Source organism: Lemur catta, chromosome 15, assembly GCF_020740605.2.
Source record: "Lemur catta isolate mLemCat1 chromosome 15, mLemCat1.pri, whole genome shotgun sequence".
In the NCBI taxonomy this organism is placed as follows: Eukaryota; Metazoa; Chordata; class Mammalia; order Primates; family Lemuridae; genus Lemur; species Lemur catta.
Genome location: NC_059142.1, coordinates 18,301,747 through 18,321,453, shown reverse-complemented (window position 1 = coordinate 18,321,453; position 19,707 = coordinate 18,301,747). Strand labels below are relative to the sequence as shown.

The following is a 19,707-nucleotide window of genomic DNA, read 5'->3' as shown; positions in this document are numbered from 1 at the left end:
AATCCCCAAGCTTTAGGCCAAAGGGAAGAGCCAGGACAAGAATTTAGCCCCAACTAGCAAGAGCAAGGAGACTACAGACCAAAAATGGGAGAGCATCAAGGAAGGATGAAGAAGGATCATAAGCCATAGGGAAGAGTCACCCTACTCAGGCCAGGAGATTAGCAGAGACTCTTGTGAACAAGACCTGATTACTCTCATAGAAAGGAGTTCCTCTAATAGGAACTTAACAGAAAAAGATAAGTCGCTTTTGACAGTGGCTTTTTCTCAAGAACAGAGGCAAAGCACAGGAAGGTACCCTGCAAAAATCAGTCTGTGTCAACCTCTGCACAGAGTCAAACCCCAGTTGAAAACAGAACTCCTCACGGGCAATAGAAATAGATATTAAAGCACAGGAGTTTATGATAATCATTGGCCTGATCCTAGAGAGAAACCTGAAGCTTAGGCATGGACTTCTTGCATGGGACATTAGTCAGCACTATTTTTTTCAAGTTTGCTTTTATTAATAGTATGTCTATTAAAAATAAAACTATTCCCTTTGGACCAGCAATTCCATTTCTAAGAATTGATCATAATTGTATGAAATGACATTTTCCCAATGTTACTCACTGTAGTGTTTATTATAATAATAAAAGCCTGAAAGATTGGTTAAATACATTATGGTACATTTAAAAAATGGAATTCTATCTAGGAATAAATAAAACAAAGAAGCTTTTCATGTACTAATATGGAAATAATTCTAAGTCACACTAAGTGAAAAGAAGGTAAAGAATACTGTATATAGTATCCTACCATTAGTGTAAAAGAGGGGAAATGCATACACACACAAATATTTCATGTTTATGCACAGAGTGCTTCTAGAAAGAGACAGAAAACTAATGACATTCATTGTGAAGAGAACTTGATGGCCAAGGGACAGAAATAAGAGGAAGGCTTCAACTATATACCCTTTTATAAGTTTTTGACTTTTGAAATTTGTGAATATATTGCCTGGTTTTAAAAAATTAAATAAAAAATAAATTTAAAAATCAAATAACAACAAAAGAATTTATTTAGCTTTTCAGCTGTAAGCAAGTCCCAGAAAGAACCAGATTTGATTAAACTCTGACATGTAAGCAAGGATATTGACAAACGTCACAATGGTATCGCTTGGGGCCTGTGTGAGCTTCTTTGGAGACCTAGAATGCTGGTATCATAAAAACCAAAATCTGTACGTTGCATCATTTGATTCAGCAAACTTCTACTGGAATTACCATGCCTTCTTTGTCTATTTGATAAAAAATAATAGTTTTCTTTTAAAGTTTCTCTTCATGACCTGTAACTTTTACCTCAATACCAAACAAATAAACAGGCTTTCTCTTAGATGGATATAATACAAATGAAGTCTGCACACCACAAAGGTCAGAATGGAATCTTTCATGGGGGAACTCTAATTGTAGACAATGAATCTTCTATACATGGCAACATCATATGGGGTCAACTGAAGCAGTAGTAAGACTTTCTCAAGTTGTTAGATTCCCTTAAGCATTTCTAAAACTTCTCACATGAGAAGGAAAGGAAGCAAAATATGGTATTTTAGGAATGAAACTCTGGCTAACAGGGTTATGGGGCATCTGAGAAGTCACGGGATAGGTCCAACTTTCAACTTTCTCAGAGGGGAGGCTGCAGTTTTTTTTTTCCCCTCAACATCTGTTATTAAAATTAGTTCTGCACAAATGTTTGCAGATGCAGAGCAGCTGGCAGTCCTGCTTAGATTTTGCCCATTGGTGGATTGTAAGCAAATCACTGAAGTAGGGCTGCTGAATTTTCCATTTGTATTCGAGTGTATTCGGAGAACTAGTAAATTTATGTTCTGGAACATTGAATTCAGAATGTTAATATCCTACTGAACACTGGTTAGAGCTTGAGATATTCATAGCATATTTGAAAGTTTACATCTAGTCTCTCAAGATAGCAAGATTTGAAAATATACTCTCTTGCAGCCATTTGTAGGCAATCCCTTTTCACGCCAGGGTGGAATAAAGATATATTGTTCTGTCTATCTACATTAGTGCTTTCTGATTCATCTGACATCTTAAAAAGAAATCAGAAAATAAACATTTCCTACTTAGTTATTTAATCAAATAAATGCAAAATAAAACAAGTTATAATTTTCATCTTTCGGATTGGAAAAGATATGAGACTATAAGTGTTTTCCAAAGCTAGGAAAAGAGAAAGAGGAACTCACACACTAATGGCTGGGAGTATAAAGTGATAACATTTTTTCTGAAAAGTAATATGACATTATATCAAAAGTCTTACAGATATTCATTACCTTAGACTTAGTAAATTACAGCATTTATTTTAAAGAAATAATCAGAGAAGTGTATAAATATTTACACACAAAATATTCCCTACAGAATTTTATATATATATTACAGCCCAAATGTTCAATAAGTAAATAGTTAAATTGTAGCACATTGAAATGAATTACTTAGTAAAACACAGGGAAGACTCTTATTTCAGCCAAATCCTTTAATAAGCCTATTGATTTTTTTAATTTTTAAAATTTTTTTGTAGAGACAGGATCTTGCTATGTTGCCCAGGCTGGTCTGGAACTCCTGGCCTCAAGCAATCCTCCAGCCTCAGCCTCCCAAAGTGCTAGGATTGCAGGCATGAGCCACCACACCTGGCCCGTGTTGATTTTTTTAAACACAAAAACACTGATGGAAAGCAGTGGTACATAGACATTATGCTTCCTCTTTGGTTTTTGACATTATGGAAGAATAAAATTATTTCTTTTGTATTATGCACATGTTGATTTTAAACTAATTTCAGCTCTAATTCTTGAAAACAGAGTGTTTACAGCTTTATGTTTCTTTAAGCATCTTATGGAATTGGTTGACTATTAGCACCCACTGTTCGTAACAGCACAGTACAACATCAGCATGAACTCTTGGCTCTCATCTAAGAAACAACAGTAATAATAAAAATCAATGTGTATTCCTAAGCCTAGAGCCTACATTAAAAAAGAAAGAAATCTCCCTCCCCTAGAAGAGTTTAATGATATTTACAAAAGGTTAGGTGGGTACAGGAACAATAACTAAAGAAGGCAGGGGAGCTAGTACTCTCTTAACATGGTGCTATGGACTACAGAAGGAGGGCTTATAGTAGCAGGTGAATACTCTTGGTATCCTGATACGTATTTTTTGAAAAGTGAAAGTAACAGGACTCTGAAATGCCTCATGTTAGAAAGAAGAATTTTAAAAATTAATTTTGATGAGTTTTAGCACTACAGGGTTAATGAAACAAGCAAGTGAACCAACATGCAAGCAAAACAAAATATCCATAGGTACTTATGGATTACCTAAAAAACCCCAAGAGAAATGGAATTCGGTAAAATGGCTTTTAATATAACTTTTTAAATAAAAAAGCTTTAAAATGTACAAGTAGCTCAAAAACATCCTGAGGAAAAAAACCAAGATTAAAAAAAACAAGAAAGTCACATATCCAGAAGAAAAGTTGAACTTTATTGTCATCACCTACCTTTGCCTTCAATTTCAACCAACTTCTACTATTAGTATAGGACGCTAAACTTGAATAGAGTAAAAATAAATTAATTGGAAACCCCAATCCAAGGGAAAGCTCCCTTCTGTTTTCCATTATGTTTTCTGAAGAAATTATGGACAAGAACCGAAATTGCTATCAGTGACTGACTGATTGGTTTATAATAAACAAGCTTCTAGGAAAAGTTCTTGGGAAATTTAGTAGTATTTGGTCTAGTTTATTCCACTTTCCATATCTATTAATATATCCCCTTAAAAAGGAAGTGTTCAAAATAATGACTAGTTTCCAGAAAAGGTTATGAATATACTAAAGATATTTTATTAAAAGGGGTCTTCAGATTAACATGTTTATAACTAAAAAAAATTATAGTTGCATTTGCTTTATTTATTTTCTTTATGAGCTGTAAAAAGAGAAGATGGAGATACAGAATTCTCTCTGATTATCAGATAACATCTAACTTGGTCAGAAAATTAAGTTAATCATAATGTTACAGAATCTCAAAAGATTAAGGAGTTGGTCCTGGGCCCTCTTCTCTCTCTCTCTCTCGCAATCTCTAACTCTCCCCTAAGTGATCTCATTAGTCCCAGGATTTTAAACATCAACTGTTTGCTGATGCTCCTTGACTTAGGATGAGTCTACGTCCTGATAAACCCATTATACAGTCAAGAAATCGTTAAGTTGAACCATGGTAAGTTAGGGACTATCTGTATATCCCTAGCACAAACCTCTCCTCTAAACTCCAAAATCATGTATTCAACTATTTTTGTCTTCTCCACTGGGAGTCTGACAGTCATCTGAAACTTACCGTGTCAGAACTATATCCCCCATTCCAACTTTCACTCCCTCCCCCAAATCTGCCCTGGCCTAGTATTTATCTTATCTCAGAAAATAGTGCAAACATACACGATAATTGCTCTAATCAGAAATCTAGAATCATTCCTTAACTTATTCCTTTGCCTCAAGCCTCCTATTCAACTTATCAGTAAGCCCTGCAGGTTCTGTCTCCAAAATATGTCTTAAATCTAATTCTTATCATCTCCATGTATCACCTCTCACCTGCAATTGCCTCCCTACTGGGCTCCTTCCTTCCACCCTTATCTCCTACAATCTGTTCTCCAAACAGCAGCCCAAGGAATTTTTGGAAAGCAGAAATATGGTCACTCCCACGTTGAAAATCTTTCAGTGATTTCCCCATAGTTCTTGGGGGGAAAAAATCCAAAATTCCTACTATGGTCTGTAAAGCCTCACGTGATCTGGCCCTTGTCTACTTCTCTAGTTTCCTCATTCAGCCCCACTGCACTTTGATCCAGCTACATTGGCCTCCCTCAGCTCCTCAGATAAACCAAACCCTCTCCTACCTCAGGGCCTTTGAATATGCCTTTAGTTTAGACTACTACTCTTTTCCTTTTTTCCTATGGCTACTCATTCTTCAAATATCATTAAGTATGACTCCTTAAAGGAGGCCTTTCCTAACATCCAATCTAAATACTGTTCCCTATTTGTTTTAGTCATAGAATTACCACAATTTGTAATTACAAATTTGTGTACATGCTTAATTCTATCTTTACTACTACAGAGAATAAGCTTCATGAAGGAAGGAATTATGTCTGCTTTATTCATCAATGCATACTTACTACCTAGGACAATGTATGACACATGGATTCTCAATATATATGTTTAGAATGAATAAATCAATGAATGAAAATTTTTTTAAAAATTGGAGAAACATATGGAAACAAAGAGATCAAAAAAATATAAACTGCAAATCTTCCTTATTACCTTACTCAGCATTCATACTTCTAGATTTCTACTATAGAAGATATTCCATATTAAATGAGTTACCAGTCATAAATTAGTGTAAGGCATATGCAAAAAAAAAGAGAAGATCCAGCTATATCCTATTAAGTATATACTGATTATAACTAATAATGATGCAATATAAAACTCAATATCTCAAATTTTTAATTTTTCTGAGCTTTATCCAAAATGGATAGGAAGAAAAACAAGCTCAAAGCAGCAAGTGAACAACTAAAAAAGTCTGGCTCAAGATTGGTTGATTTTCTCATGTTGGTCACAGGAAATCTTAGCAAATACAGCATTTGGTGTTACTTGTAATAATTATACAAATTATACAAATTGGTGGCTAAATTACATGAGTTTCCCTAAATCTCATGTCTGTACATTTTTTTAAAAAAATGTGCCTAGATATATAGTTTTAAACTTCCAAAATTTAGAAGTCTAACAACTAAAATATGACTATATTTTCCAAACAAAAAAATCAGAATGTATGTTGACAAATATTTTAAAGAATATTGAAAAATCCATAATATAGGTTAAGTATTATAATTTCTACATTATACATATATACAGACTCAGCCACGTAATTTATCCAAGATAAGTATAAGAGGTAGAATCAGTATTCAAACTTCGGTTTTTCTTACTCAGAGGTGCATGCTGTTTTTACTTTGCTACAGTGCTTTCTGCTGTTCTTTTTTTAAATAAACTTTATGTTTTAGGTTCACAGCAAAACTAAACAGAAGGCACACATATTTCCCATATACACCCTGCCTGCATACATGTATAGCCTCCCCCATCACCAACATCCCCCAGTAGAGCGGTACATTTGTTAAAATCAGCATGCTGTGCATTTTCTCATTCACTCCAGTATTAATTGAGTACCTACTACATGCTACTGTGAATAAATGGATATTATAAAGGAAATTACAACCCATCCTTAAAGTTAATAAACATTTCCAGAATCACACTAAAACTAGAGAGAGAGAGAGAGAGAGAAAACAGACTACTTGAAACAAAGAGGATCAACTGTCAGTCTTTTTCTTTGTTAGATCTGCTCCAACAGCATGTGACATCCATTTGAGGCCTCTGCCCCATCAGAAAATCATCAAAACAAGATGCAATGTTTCCAAGTCCCAGCCAAGGCTCATGAAAATTATGCTGGTGAAAGCAATGCCACAAATAAAATGTTGGGTATACAAATTTTGACACCTAAAAATGTAAGAGAATAAAATGTTAGAAAGATTAAGGATGTTTTTAAAAATTTATTACAAAATAATCTGCTCATGAGAATCCTATAAAAAATAAGAGCAAACCAACTGCAAAGATAATATTAATATATTGTATGCACATGCTTCTAGGATAAAGAGCTTTCTAGTTATTCATTCAATCATTCATTTCTTCATCCATCCATCAATTATCCATCTGGCTAGCTGGCCATCAAACATCATTGAGTGCCTGTTACATGTAGGACACTCTGCTGAACAGTATAAAAACATGAATCAAATGTAGGTTTCACTCTTAAGTAACCCTCAGTTTAGTACTGGAAGGAAAATATAATTACCAGGTAGAAAGGTGACTTTCTGCTCAAGGATTAGGAAGGGCTTTGTGGAAGAGAGGTATTTCAACTGGGCCTTAACACACAGAAGATTCGGACACACAGAAATTTGGTCATACTGAGGAGAGTGCAGTGGAGGGTAGAGGCAGTGGGTTGAATATTGTAAAGAGGCTAAATGGAATCCAGGCTTCATCCTGGAGAGTCCAGGATTCTGTTATTAATTCAGCCCACTTAACTCATAAACATTGAGATATTTCCCATTTCTAAACTATAAAATGGAGCTAATATTACCATTCTCCCTGACTGGGATTTTGTGAAGAGTGATTAACACTTACAAAGGAATAATATACCCAGAGGAAGTTTCTTTTCCTGAATTTTAAAAGGTAGAAAAGAATTTTACACATTACATTTTCTCCTTAATAAATCTTGCATAAGCCAGAACTTTCTCTAGCCAATCTGATGAATAAATAACTAAGATAATTCCTCAAAGTATCATAGAATTCTTTGGCCTCCTTATCTGTGTCCTAACCTTATTGAGCTAACAACAGAGGTAAGACACAGCAACTGCCTGGGAGACGAAATACTAATAGTAAGATAGAAAATACACTCAGGTGCATTAGTTTCATGCCACCAGAACATAAGCTAATTCTTAACATAAAAGAAAGTAATTCTCAGAAACTGGAAGGACATTATGGATAAATTTAGTTCACCTCACACAGATGAGGGAACTGAAGGGAGAGAGAGAGTGATCTGCCCAAGATTGCCCAGCTAGTTAATGGCAGACTAGGACTTCTATTTCTGTTCCAACATTGTTTTCTTTAAATCACAGAGGTTGAAGACCAGAAGCTCACAGGAAGAATCCTGCCTGTGGAACTGTTCTGTATAGCTCTCATAGTACTTTTTAAATTAGTCTGAAATTTTTTAGGCAAGAGATATACAGAGACTGATTTGTCACAAGCTCCAATCATTTTCTAAGTCTTATACAGGCCCAGTGCATATATTCATGATACCTGCCTGGCTCTGGCAGGCAAATGAGTTCTGACTCTTGGTTTACACTGTGCTGCTTTCTCTAATAGCACATGCTGAGTTTATTTAATCAAAGAAGTTATTTTCCTACTGCCCCAAATCTCAAAGGCCAAGGTTTTTCCTTCTCCCTAATAATATTACCTCATATTTGAGTAATACTTTCATATTAATTATATTCTTTAGGTATGACATTTTATAAAAACACCAAGATAAGTGATTTTCTGAAGGTTATAAAGCCAATTACTAATGGTGCCAGGGCTAGACCTCAGGATTCCTGCCTCAGTTCAGGGGTCTTTTTATTAAGCCTTGAGCCCAAAGGACCAAACAGTACATCTCACGATAATCCATTTATAGCTCAATTCCTTCTTTTCAGAAAAATATTTATATCCAACTAAAAATGACCACATTGAGTTCTGAATAATATATTTCACTATATAAGGAAATCTAAAATATACATAGTATCCACATGTCCATTATATATTTTAAATTGTGATTAATGTCTTCAAATACAAATGTGTAACCAATGATCGCAAATGGAATGTAAGAAGAAAATGTTAAACGATTAAAGATTTTTTCAAAGAACTAAAGACTAAGATCTAGAATTTGATACACTGCCAACATCTACACACATGTAAAGTATTGAAGATTTCCCAAATCTCAGTTATAGTAGCTATAAAATAAGTTTATTATCAGTCAGCCACCAAAGAATAGAATAGTTTTAAAATGGAAAAACTAAAATCTTTATATTAAATGGAATTAGGGAATTGTGAACCATCTGTAGAGCCTATTTTCTCAATTACTTTATTAATAATTAAATAATTATGAAAAGTATACCTCGGAAGTGAAATTAGAACTTAAAAATTCCCTAAAAACTGTAAAATGAACTCAAACTTTTAAAGGCTTCAAAGAGAGAAAAAAAATTAAACATCTCCATCGGGAAACAAACTGCATAATTGGCTTGTTAAGATGTATAGAAGTAGTTTGGTTACAGAACTCAGTGGCTGAAGGCTTCAGGGAGATACAGAGCTTAATAAATTGCTGTCAACTTTGCCTATCACCTAAATAGCTATACAATGCCAATCTAACTTTTCCTAAAATGAGAATGTAATTTTTAATACTTAGAAAATGTTTGGGGTATATTCACTACTATTACTGACGGAAGTGTAAACTAATACAACTTTTCCAGAAAGCAATCAGGCATACTTATCAAAAACCTTTAAAAAGTTCACAGCCTTTTTTCTAGTAAATCTATTTTGATGTGCATGTTTCTTTTTCCTACTATCATCACCATCAAATGAATCCAACAAACTTGAAATCAACAATGATTTATAACTGGCCTTAAGATAGTAGCCTGGAATTTTTTTCACCCATTATATACTCAAGGTAGCACTCTATTCTCATACAGAACTTTACAATACAAGCTTTTTAATAAATATGCTTCAAGCTGGAAGTCTACCAAGTCATCATCAAAGATAATTTAATTTTTTTCTTAATGGCCAAATTAAATTCTTATGCTGAGTATCCTTTTGTTTCAGAAGCATGATGACTGGGTTTTCACGCTATTCTATGAGATGTGCTTCCCTCAAACTTTGTTACATCGGCACATTCCCCTTCTAACATGGAAAAAACAAAAAAGAAAAGAAAAGAAGAAAGGAAAATAATTCTTAATGTCTAGTGACAAATTGGATTCTGGTATAACAACAAAAGGCACCTATTCATAGAGTTAATAAATTCAAGAAATGTAAATCCTGAATGATGAATACCTTTTATATTTTGTGCATATCTTTGCAATTCAAACATATTCCAAATCCTATGTTAGCTGTCATTTGACTGGATGCCCACTGTGTTAAACAACTGTAAAAAGAAGAATGGATAAATTTGAAAAGAAACAGAAGACATATTTTCCTATCATGTTTCAGAAAGGTTTTAGGTATGTTCTACAGCAGTCAAGGTAACAGATTAGTGAACTTATTATATATGACATACTCTAATATCCAAATATAATATTGTATAAAAAATTTTTACTTATGTACAACAGATTGATAAAACTACACATTGGAAATATTTTAAGTTCTCCTAGGAATAAAGAATGAGAATATCATCCTGCTTAGTAAGATTCAACCATAACAGGAAACTGATATTTAAATCACAGAGGATGAGTTAACACTCTTCCTGCTCCAGGCTAACTTCTCCTGTTCCAGACTCTAGACCCCCTTCCTCTGGGACCTGGTCCCATCAATTATCCCCTCTCTCACTTTTGTCTTCTATCTCTTCCTCCAGCCCCATCCCTTTGGTTCATTTCCCTCAACATAAAAATTTTCAAATTTGGTCAGGCACGGTGGCTGACACCTGTAATTCTAGCACTCTGGGAGGCCGAGGCAGGAGGATCGCTCAAGTCAGGAGTTGGAAATCAGCCTGAGCAAGAGCAAGACCCCATCTCTACTAAAAAATAGAAAGAAGTTATCTGGACAACTAAAAATATATGTAGAAAAAAAAAATTAGCCGGGCATGGTAGCACATGCCTGTAGTCCCAGCTACTCGGGAGGCTGAGGCAGAAGGATTGCTTGAGCCCAGGAGTTTAAGGTTGCTATGAGCTAGACTGAAGCCACAGCACTTTAGCCTGGGCAACAGAGCAAGACTCTGTCTCAAAAATAAATAAATAATAAAATTTTCAAATCTATTGCATACTTTAAAACCAGACAAACCTTTGTTTGACCCTGCATTCCTCCATCTAAATACAATCCTTTTCCTCCTTCCATTGATGAGAATACTTCTGAAAGGGAAGATTCCATATTCACTGTTTCTATTTGATCCATTCCCTCTTCAATCAATCTACTGCAAGCAGACTTCTCTGTCTCACCTCTCCACTGAAACTACTCTAGCCAAAGTCACAGTTAGCTTCCACATTACTAATTCTAACACTTTTCTTTGTCTTATTGAATTTCTCAGTTGCTCTTGACAAAATTGGGCCATTCACTCCTTCCTAAAACTTTCTGCATACTATTCTGTACTGGTCTTCCACAAATTGCTTTCTGGTTGTTCCTTTTCATTCCTGTTCTACTTTTACCTCTTAAATATGGGGGTTCTCAGGGTTCTGTCCTTGGGCATTCCTTCAAGTGATCTCATCTCTCTCAGAGTTTCAACAAAACCCTACAAATTTATTACATCTAAGTTTTCATCCTCAGTCCTCTTGGCTATCCTACTAACAGAAACATATTTGCCTATATATTCCACAGGATTACACACTCAACATGTCCACAACTGAACTCATCTTCTTCCCACCAAAAATTTTACTTCTTGTATTTTTGTTAATGACATCTGCCATACTCAGCCCAACCAAGCTCAAAATCTTTGATAGTTTGTCTTCCCTCTCTAACTCACCTCATAACCCATCATCAGGCCTCTACTATTTTACTTTCTATATATTTCTCTAATCAATCTCATCCTCTCTATCTTAACCACAATTGCCTTAGTTTGAGCCTTCTTTGTTAGTTCTAGGATTTGGCAACTGCAATGATCCACCCTAAACTGTAATTTTGACCTTACTTTTTTACATAAAAACTTTTATGTTCCTCATTGCCAAAAGCAGTGTTTTGTGTGTCAGAGGTGCTTGAGGGTACTTGTAAAAATGCATATTCCCAGGCCAATCTGCATTTTTCCATACTTTCCAACGGATTCTGATGCAATCTAAAGCTTGAAAATATAGGCTAAAGTCTAAATTTCTCACCAAGGCATAAAAGGCCCTCCAGGACTTGGCTCCTATCTACTTAGCTCTCTAATCTAACATCTCCCTCTTCCTCCCATCAAGTGCTTTGTTATCTAGAATATTTAATTTATCTGCACTTATCCAAGTATCTTTGGCTTCCATGCCTTTGCAGTTCTTCCCCTTTCTTTACTTCACCAAGTCTTACTCAACCTTTAGGGAATTATGAAAGAAGGTCCACCACTAAACTGTTGTTTTTCTATCAAGCAGGCACTAACTTTCAGCTCCTATTAACGAAAGACTAGGCTTTCTTGCTGTGGTATCATGAAAAGATATTTGGTCTTTTTCTCTAGTTCCTGGCACAGACATCCTTAAATCCTTGGAATTTCCTGAGTGATAAGGGTGACAGGAACATCTTTTATTCTAATAAAGCATCTCTTGGTTGGCCCTTAGATAGCTTTAGGATGGATGGGGGCTGGTGGCCGGAAAAACCAAAACTTGATTAGAAACTTGTAACTTTCAGCCCCACCCCCAACCTGGGAGGGGGTGTGTAGAGAGGCCGGAGATCAAGCTAATCACACCGATGACCAATAGTTTAATCAATCATGCCTATATAATGAAGCCTCAATAAAAAACCTTAAATGAAGGAGTTCAGAGAGCTTCCAAATTGGTGAAAGATAAATGTGCTGGGAGGGTGGCATATCTGGAAAGGACATGGAGGCTCTGTGCCCCTACCTTCATACTTTGCCCTATACATCTCTTCCACTTAGCTGTTCCTGAGTTATATTTATAATAAACTGGTAGCACTAACTAAAGTGCTTTCCTGAGTTCTGTGTGTCATTCTGGCAAATTATTGAATCTGAGGACAGGGGTTGTGGGAACCCCCAAAATCGTAGCCAAGTTAGACAGAAATGTTGGTAACCTGAGGACCTGATACTTGCTACTGATGTCTGAAGTGAGGGCAGTCTGTAGAACTGAGCCCTGAAACCTGTGGACTCTGAAAAAACACCTCTTACTTGCCTTTAGAAATATGTGGACTCTCTGAAGTAGATGAAACTTATGGCTAAGAAAATAAGCAAAATTATTTTCATTTTCTCTTTAAGAATCCACTACAAAAATTAAAGGCAGTTTACACTCTAATACAACCACAAACCATGAAGGAAGACTCTGGCAATTTTGGTAATCTCTATCAACAACATTTTCTTTTTTTCTTTTTTCTAAGAGAGGGTCTCACTATGTTGCCCAGGCTGGAGTGCAGTGCCTATTCACAGGCACCATAATGGCACACTACAGCCTTGAACTCCTGGGCTCAAGTGATCCTTCCACCTCAGCCTCCTTAGTAACTGGGACTACAAGCATGTACCACCACACCCAGCTCTATTGACTTTTTTTTTTTTTTTTTTTTTTGAGACAGAGTCATGTTCTGTCGACCGGCTAGAGTGCAATGGTGTCATTGTAGCTCACAGCAACCTCAAACTCCTGGGCTCAAGTGATTCGCCTGCCTCAGCCTCCAAGTAGCTGGGACTATAGGCGCGCACCAGAACACCTGGCTAATTTTTCTATTTTTCATAGAGATAGGGGTCTCTCTCTTGCTCCACCTAGTCTTGAACTCCTGAGCTCAAGCAATCCTCCCACCTCAGCCTCCCAGACTGCTAGCATTACAGGCGTGACCCACTGCACCCTGCCAGCATTTTCAAAAATAATCCACCAAGTATTCCATTTGACCTGTTAAATAGCTAATAGGAAATGAATTTGTTAAGAGGAAATGTAACAACACCTTTCATAGTATTAAAGTGGATTAAATTCTAATTCTACAGCTTCCTCAAATGAAAGCCTATATCCCTATACAGGTTACCCCCACCCTCCAAACTTACATCAATAGATACTCTGCTTAAGAGTAACTTTCATGGAAACTTATACATCAAGAGTCAAGTGAATTTTTTAAAGAGGTTCAACATTTATCAAAGGATCCCTTTGTTTTCTCTTTGAAAAACTGCCTGTTATACAAATATCTTCACTGTTAAAGAAAAAAGTTAAAATCATATAAGTATTAAGAACACACCAAGTATTAAAAACCACCCATAATTCTACCATTCAGAGAGACTGTTTTTATATATTATGCTACAGATAAACAAACATAAAAATGTACCTATTAAGCAAAAGTGAGTTCACACTGTACAAAGTATTTTATGCTTTTTTACAATCAAAATTTACTATCACCATATTTTTAAAAATTTAGTTTATTTTAAATTAAACAAATCAAATAATATATCATCATATAAAATTACAACTACACTAATAAAACCTAAAGATCCCTTTAACCACAAACTCCAGGCTCAGTCTCCTCCCCAGAGGTAACCAATATCTATTAGTCAGAATTTTAGATAAGTGTATGTTTATGCAACTACAGAAATAATGTTTTATTTTATGTAAGTAGTATTAACTGTATATACTGTTCCATAATTTACTTACTTTATCCATACATTTAGAAGATCATTCCCTGTTAGTTCATATAGATTTATTCCATTCTTCTTAAGCACTGCATAGTATTCCAGAGTTTATTTAAGCATTTCCTATTAATAGATATTTAGGCTGTTTTTGGTTTTGTTTTGTCTTATTTCCCTATAACTAACAATCATGCTACAATGATTGTCCTTGCAACACATAATTGCTTGTTTTCTAGTGTAATTATGGGTGTCATTTATTATATTAATATTTATATTTTGATACAGTCAAATTTAGTAATCTTTCTTTCAGGGCTTTTGTGTTTTGTGACTTATTTAAAAAGGTCTTTCCTCCTCCAAAGTCATAAACATACTTTCCTGTATATATATATATTTTTTGGAGACAGAATCTTGCTCTGTTACCCAGGCTAGAGTGCTGTGGCATCAGCCTAGCTCACAGCAACCTCAAACTCCTGGGCTTAAGCAATCCTTCTGCCTCAGCCTCCCAAGTAGCTGGGACTACAGGCATGCGCTACCATGCCCAGCTAATTTTTTTTATATATATATATATTTTTAGTTTTCCAGCTAATTTCTTCCTATTTTTAGTAGAGATGGGTCTCACTCTTGCTCAGGCTGGTCTCAAACTCCTGACCTCAAGCAATCCTCCCACCTCGGCCTCTCAGAGTGCTAGGATTACAGGCGTGAGCTACCATGCCCAGCCACTTTCCTGTATTTTTCTTCTAATAACTTTATATATTTAAAAAATGTTTGGTTCTGTAATCCATTTGAGGTTTATTTTTGAGATTGGTCTAATATGGGGCTCTACTTTTTTCCACATGGAAATTCCAGTTGTAGTTCTTCCTATCCTCACTGATCTGAAACACTATCCCTATCATATAGTAAATCCCTATATACACATAAATCTATTAATATATCTGTTCCAGTAATCTATACTGCTTTAGTAATGGCTTATAATATGTAATATTATTACTATATATCTATATAGGGCACATCCCCTCTCACTTTCTTATTAAAAAATATCTCGCGATTCTTGAGCATTTTCTCTTCCACATGAATTTTAGAGTCATCTTACCAAGTTTCAAGAGAAAGCCTGCTGGGATTCAAACCGGGATTGCATTGAAGTCTACGCAGAAATTAATTTGGGTAGAAACGGCATTTTTGCAATATTAAGCCTTCCTTTAGGTAACATGTATAGATCTCTGTTTACTCAGGGTTTCTTTTACATCCATCATAGTTTTACAGATTTCTTGTCAAAGTGCTCCCAGGCACAGTAGGCATTCTAAGTGGCAGCTACTATTATTATTAAGGGTGTATGGGTCACATAATACTGAAAAATAAACAAAGAAGCATAGACTAGAAACCACTGCCATTTTCCTAGGCCAAAACTAAATCTGGATCTTAAGCTGTCCTTCAATCCCCACCTGCCTTTCTATTCCCACCCTGTACCAAAAGGTCCATTTTTAAGAATGACTTAAAAACCAAGTTTCTGAAAACCTAATTTTAATCAGTAATACATTAACTCATTAGAGAATATATATTTAAGTCTTGAACAGCCTCTGGGCAAATCGTTAATACAACACTAAGAGCATCTAAAAATACATTTCCAAAACATAGCATGTAAATTGTATTTCCTGTGCAAGGACAGAGGTTTCCACTCCATGGATCCAGAGGTCAGTTAACAGAATTATCTCTCAGCCTATTCTGTGTGCCTTCCAATAATTACCATAAAATCCAAGAAACAAAACCGAATCATAGCACTGCTTCAACATCCAGTCTACAGTTCCAAAGTCACTCTACCAAGAGCATGTAGTATCTCTAAATGCTAAAGCTGGAAAGGACCTTAGAGATTCAACTCTATTTCTCAGATGAGAAAACTAAGACTAGGTAGATCAAGAGACTGGCCAGGGCCAGAGTTAAATGTTAGCAAAGCCAGATGAACGGCTCTCCCATCAGGCCAATGTTGTTTCTTTAACATCATGCAGCTTGTATTATTGTGGGGCCACCTATTTTACTTGATAATATCCCTTTGGATGCTATTTTGTTAACAATATAGCACCTGGGACCAGTAATTTAGTGTTATAAATGCAAGCTATTACCATAGACTACATTAAATAACATATCAAAAAGCCTTGGAGCATGCATGGAGATTTTTGTACATTTTGGATGTTTTCATTATGGAATTGTTTAATGAGGGTTAATAGAGGATAAGCCTGAGCTTTCATAGGAAAAAACAAAACAGGGTACGTTAGGTTTATTTCCTGGCACCTCTTTCCTAGACCTACTAAAAATGACATGCAATTCAAGATTGCAATTTAAAACAAGAAGATAAGACAGGCCAATCTTTGGTATGTGCTGTTAAGGCAATGGGCTCTGAAATCAGAACTTCCTGGATTCTAATCCTGTTCTACCCCTTATCTGTGCCTCAATATCCTCATCTGTAAAATGGGGATGGTAATAGTACATATCCTCAGAGAGCTGTTATGAAGATTGAATCAGATAATAGCTATACAGAGCTCAGAATAGTGCCTGGCACAGAGTAAGAACTCAGTAAATGTTGGTGGTTCTTATTTCTTTCCCTTTGAAGAGAAGAAACTTTCTGCTCATCATAGCACAGGGAACAGACCTCTTACTTTTTTTTTTCTTTTTTTTGAGACAGAGTCTCACTGTGTCACCCAGGCTGGATTGCAGTGGCGCAGTCATAGCTCACTGCAGCCTCAAACTCCTGGGCTCAAGCAATCCTCCTGCCTCAGCCTCCAGAGTAGCTAGGATTATAGGCATGTGCCACCATGCCCAGCTAATTTTTTTTTTCTTTGTAGAGACAGGGTCTCGCCACGTGGCCCAGGCTGGTCTCAAACTCTGGGCTCAAGTTATCCTCCTGCCTCAGCCTTCCAGAGCACTGGGATTATAGACATGAGCCACCACTCCTGGTCTCTAGACCTACTTTTAAATGGTCATCTGCAGTGCAGGTTAGGGGATGCTATTACTAAATATTAACTTGTGGAAAGAATGAAGTGTTTTCAGCTTTTTTAAATGTAATTTAATATGAAGAAAACATTTCCTTATCTTTTATAAATAGTAAGATGACCATATAAAACACAGAATAGTTTTTACACACTAGCATATGTGAAGATAATGAAAGAAACTGTGCTGACTAAACCTCACCTTGGAAACTAACAGATACCAGCAAAAACAAAAAAAGCCTAAAATCATGAGGCCCAAGACTGGGGAGTCTTCATGTCCCACAGGATGGCTGGAAAGAGATTTAGAGAAAATTGGGCATTAAGTGTATTTCTTTCCCACCAAAATCCCAAGAAAACAGAGTTGGAGTTTTATGTATGAAACTTAGTGTAACAGCATGGAAAACGACCTGTAAATTGGGCAACTCTCTGAGATGGGATCCATATGAATGCAAAGTAAAAACCTAGTAATTTTTACAAACCAAATATTTGGATGGTTTAAATTTCTACAGTCTTAATAGCAACCTTAATCACACAAATAGTAGAAAAAGTCACTATAAAGATCTACTAATTTAAAATAATAAAAGGCGTTTTATATAGAATTTCAGTTTAGTTTTTTAAAAAGAACAAATGGCACTGAAACACCTGGATAGCAACATGCAAACAAATAAAATTGGACCCTTACCTCACAGCATATACAAAAATTAACTGAAAATAGATCAAAGGCCTAAATATAAGAGAAAAAGTATAAAACTCTCAGAAGAAAACACGGTAGTAAATCTCCATGACTTAGGATTTGCCAAGAGATTCTTAGATATGACACCAAAAGCAAGAATAACAAAAGAAAAAACAGATATATTGAACTTCATCAAAATTTAAAACTTTTGTCCTTCAAAGGTCACCATAAAGAAAGTAAAAAGATAATCCACAAAATAAGAGAAAATATTTGCAAATCACTTATCTGACATGGAACTTGTATCTGGAATACATAAAGAACTCTTATAACTCAATAATAAAAAGACAAATAACTCAATTAAAATATGAGCAAAGGATCTGAATAGACATTTAGAAAGATATACAAATGGCCAATAAGCACATGAAAAAATGTTCAACATCATTAGCCATCAGGGAAATGCAAATCTACAATGAGGCCCAGCATGGTGGCTCATGCCTGTAATCCTAGCACTTTGGGAGGCTGAGGCCTGAGGATTACTTGAGCCCAGGAGTTCAAGACCAGCCTGAGCAAGAGCAAGAGCAAGACCACGTCTCTACAAAAAATAGAATAATTAGGCAGGCATGGTGGTACATGCCTGTAGTTCCAGCTACTTGGGAGGCTGAGGTAGGAGGATCACTTGAGTCCAGGAGTTGGAGGTTGCAGTGAGCTATGATGACACCACTACACTCTACCCCAGGCGAAAGAGCAAGACCCTGTCTCAAAAAAAAAGAAAAAAAAACCTGCAGTGAGATAATATTTCACACCCACAAGGATGGCTGAAATCAAAAAGTCAGATATAACAAGTATTGACGAAGGTGTATAATAATCAGAGCCCTCATACACTGCTGGTGGGAATGTAAGATGGTGTAACTGCTTTGGAAAACAGTCTGGCAGGTCCTCACTTAAACAGAGTTACAATATGACCTGATAATTCTACTCCTAGGTATATACCCAAAAGAAATGAAAATATTTCCATATAGAAACTTGTACGTAAATTTTTAAAAATTATTTGTATAAATTTATGGGGTACGAGTATAATTTTGTTAAATGGCTTTTAGTGTATTCATCACCCAAATAATGTACATTGTACCCATCAAGTAATTTCTCATCATTCACCCCTCTCCCATCCCCCACCCTTCTGAGTCTCCACTGTCTGTCGTTCCACACTCTATGTCCATGAGTACATATTATTTAGCTCCCACTTATAAGTGAAAACATGTGGTATTTTTCTTTCTGAGTTGTTTCACTTAAGATAATGGCCTCCAGATCCAACCATGTTGCTGCAAAAGACATGATTTCATGCTTTTTTATGTCTGAATAGTATTCCATTTTTGTATGCAAACATTTATAGCAGTATTATTCATAATAGCCAAAAGGTGGAAACAACCTAAATGTCATCAGTGGATGGAAGGATAAACAAAATGTAGTACTATATCCATACGATGGAATATTATTTGGCCATAAAAAGGAATGAAGTACTAACACATGCTACAGCATGAATGAACCTTGAAAATATTATGCTAACTGAAAGAAGCCAGTCACAAAAGACAATATACTACATGATTCCATTCATATGAAAGTCCAGAATAGGGAAATCCCTAGAGTGGTTGCTCAGGGCTGAGGGGATAGAGTGGTCATAACTAAAGGGTAGGGGGCTTCTTTCTGAAGTGATAAAAACATACAAAAATTGACTATGGTGATGGGTACCTATATCCGTAAATATGCCAAAAATCAGTAAATACCTTCAGTGTGTTAACTGCACAGTATTTGAAGTATATTTCAATAAAGCTGTTAACAAACAGAAGTCTGAAAAAATTTGTTAAAGATCATCCTGTGTAAAGCACCTGAGCATGTACTCATCTGATTTAGGTTCTAATCATGGATACTTTTGTTACAGTCAGAGGAAGACTCAGGCTGGGTCAGACATAATCACAGGCTGGATTCCC

General features: G+C 35.8%; 1 protein-coding gene and 1 non-coding gene across 4 annotated transcripts in view; one reads left to right on the top strand and one right to left on the bottom strand.

The window, feature by feature from the left end:
• Positions 1-19,707, bottom strand: part of SSH2 (slingshot protein phosphatase 2) — a 249,352-nt gene that overhangs the window by 199,453 nt on the left and 30,192 nt on the right. The window lies entirely within an intron of this gene.
• On the top strand, positions 9,442-9,540 carry LOC123621428. The gene has a single exon (XR_006729152.1). It is a non-coding gene; the product is annotated as a small nucleolar RNA U13 (small nucleolar RNA).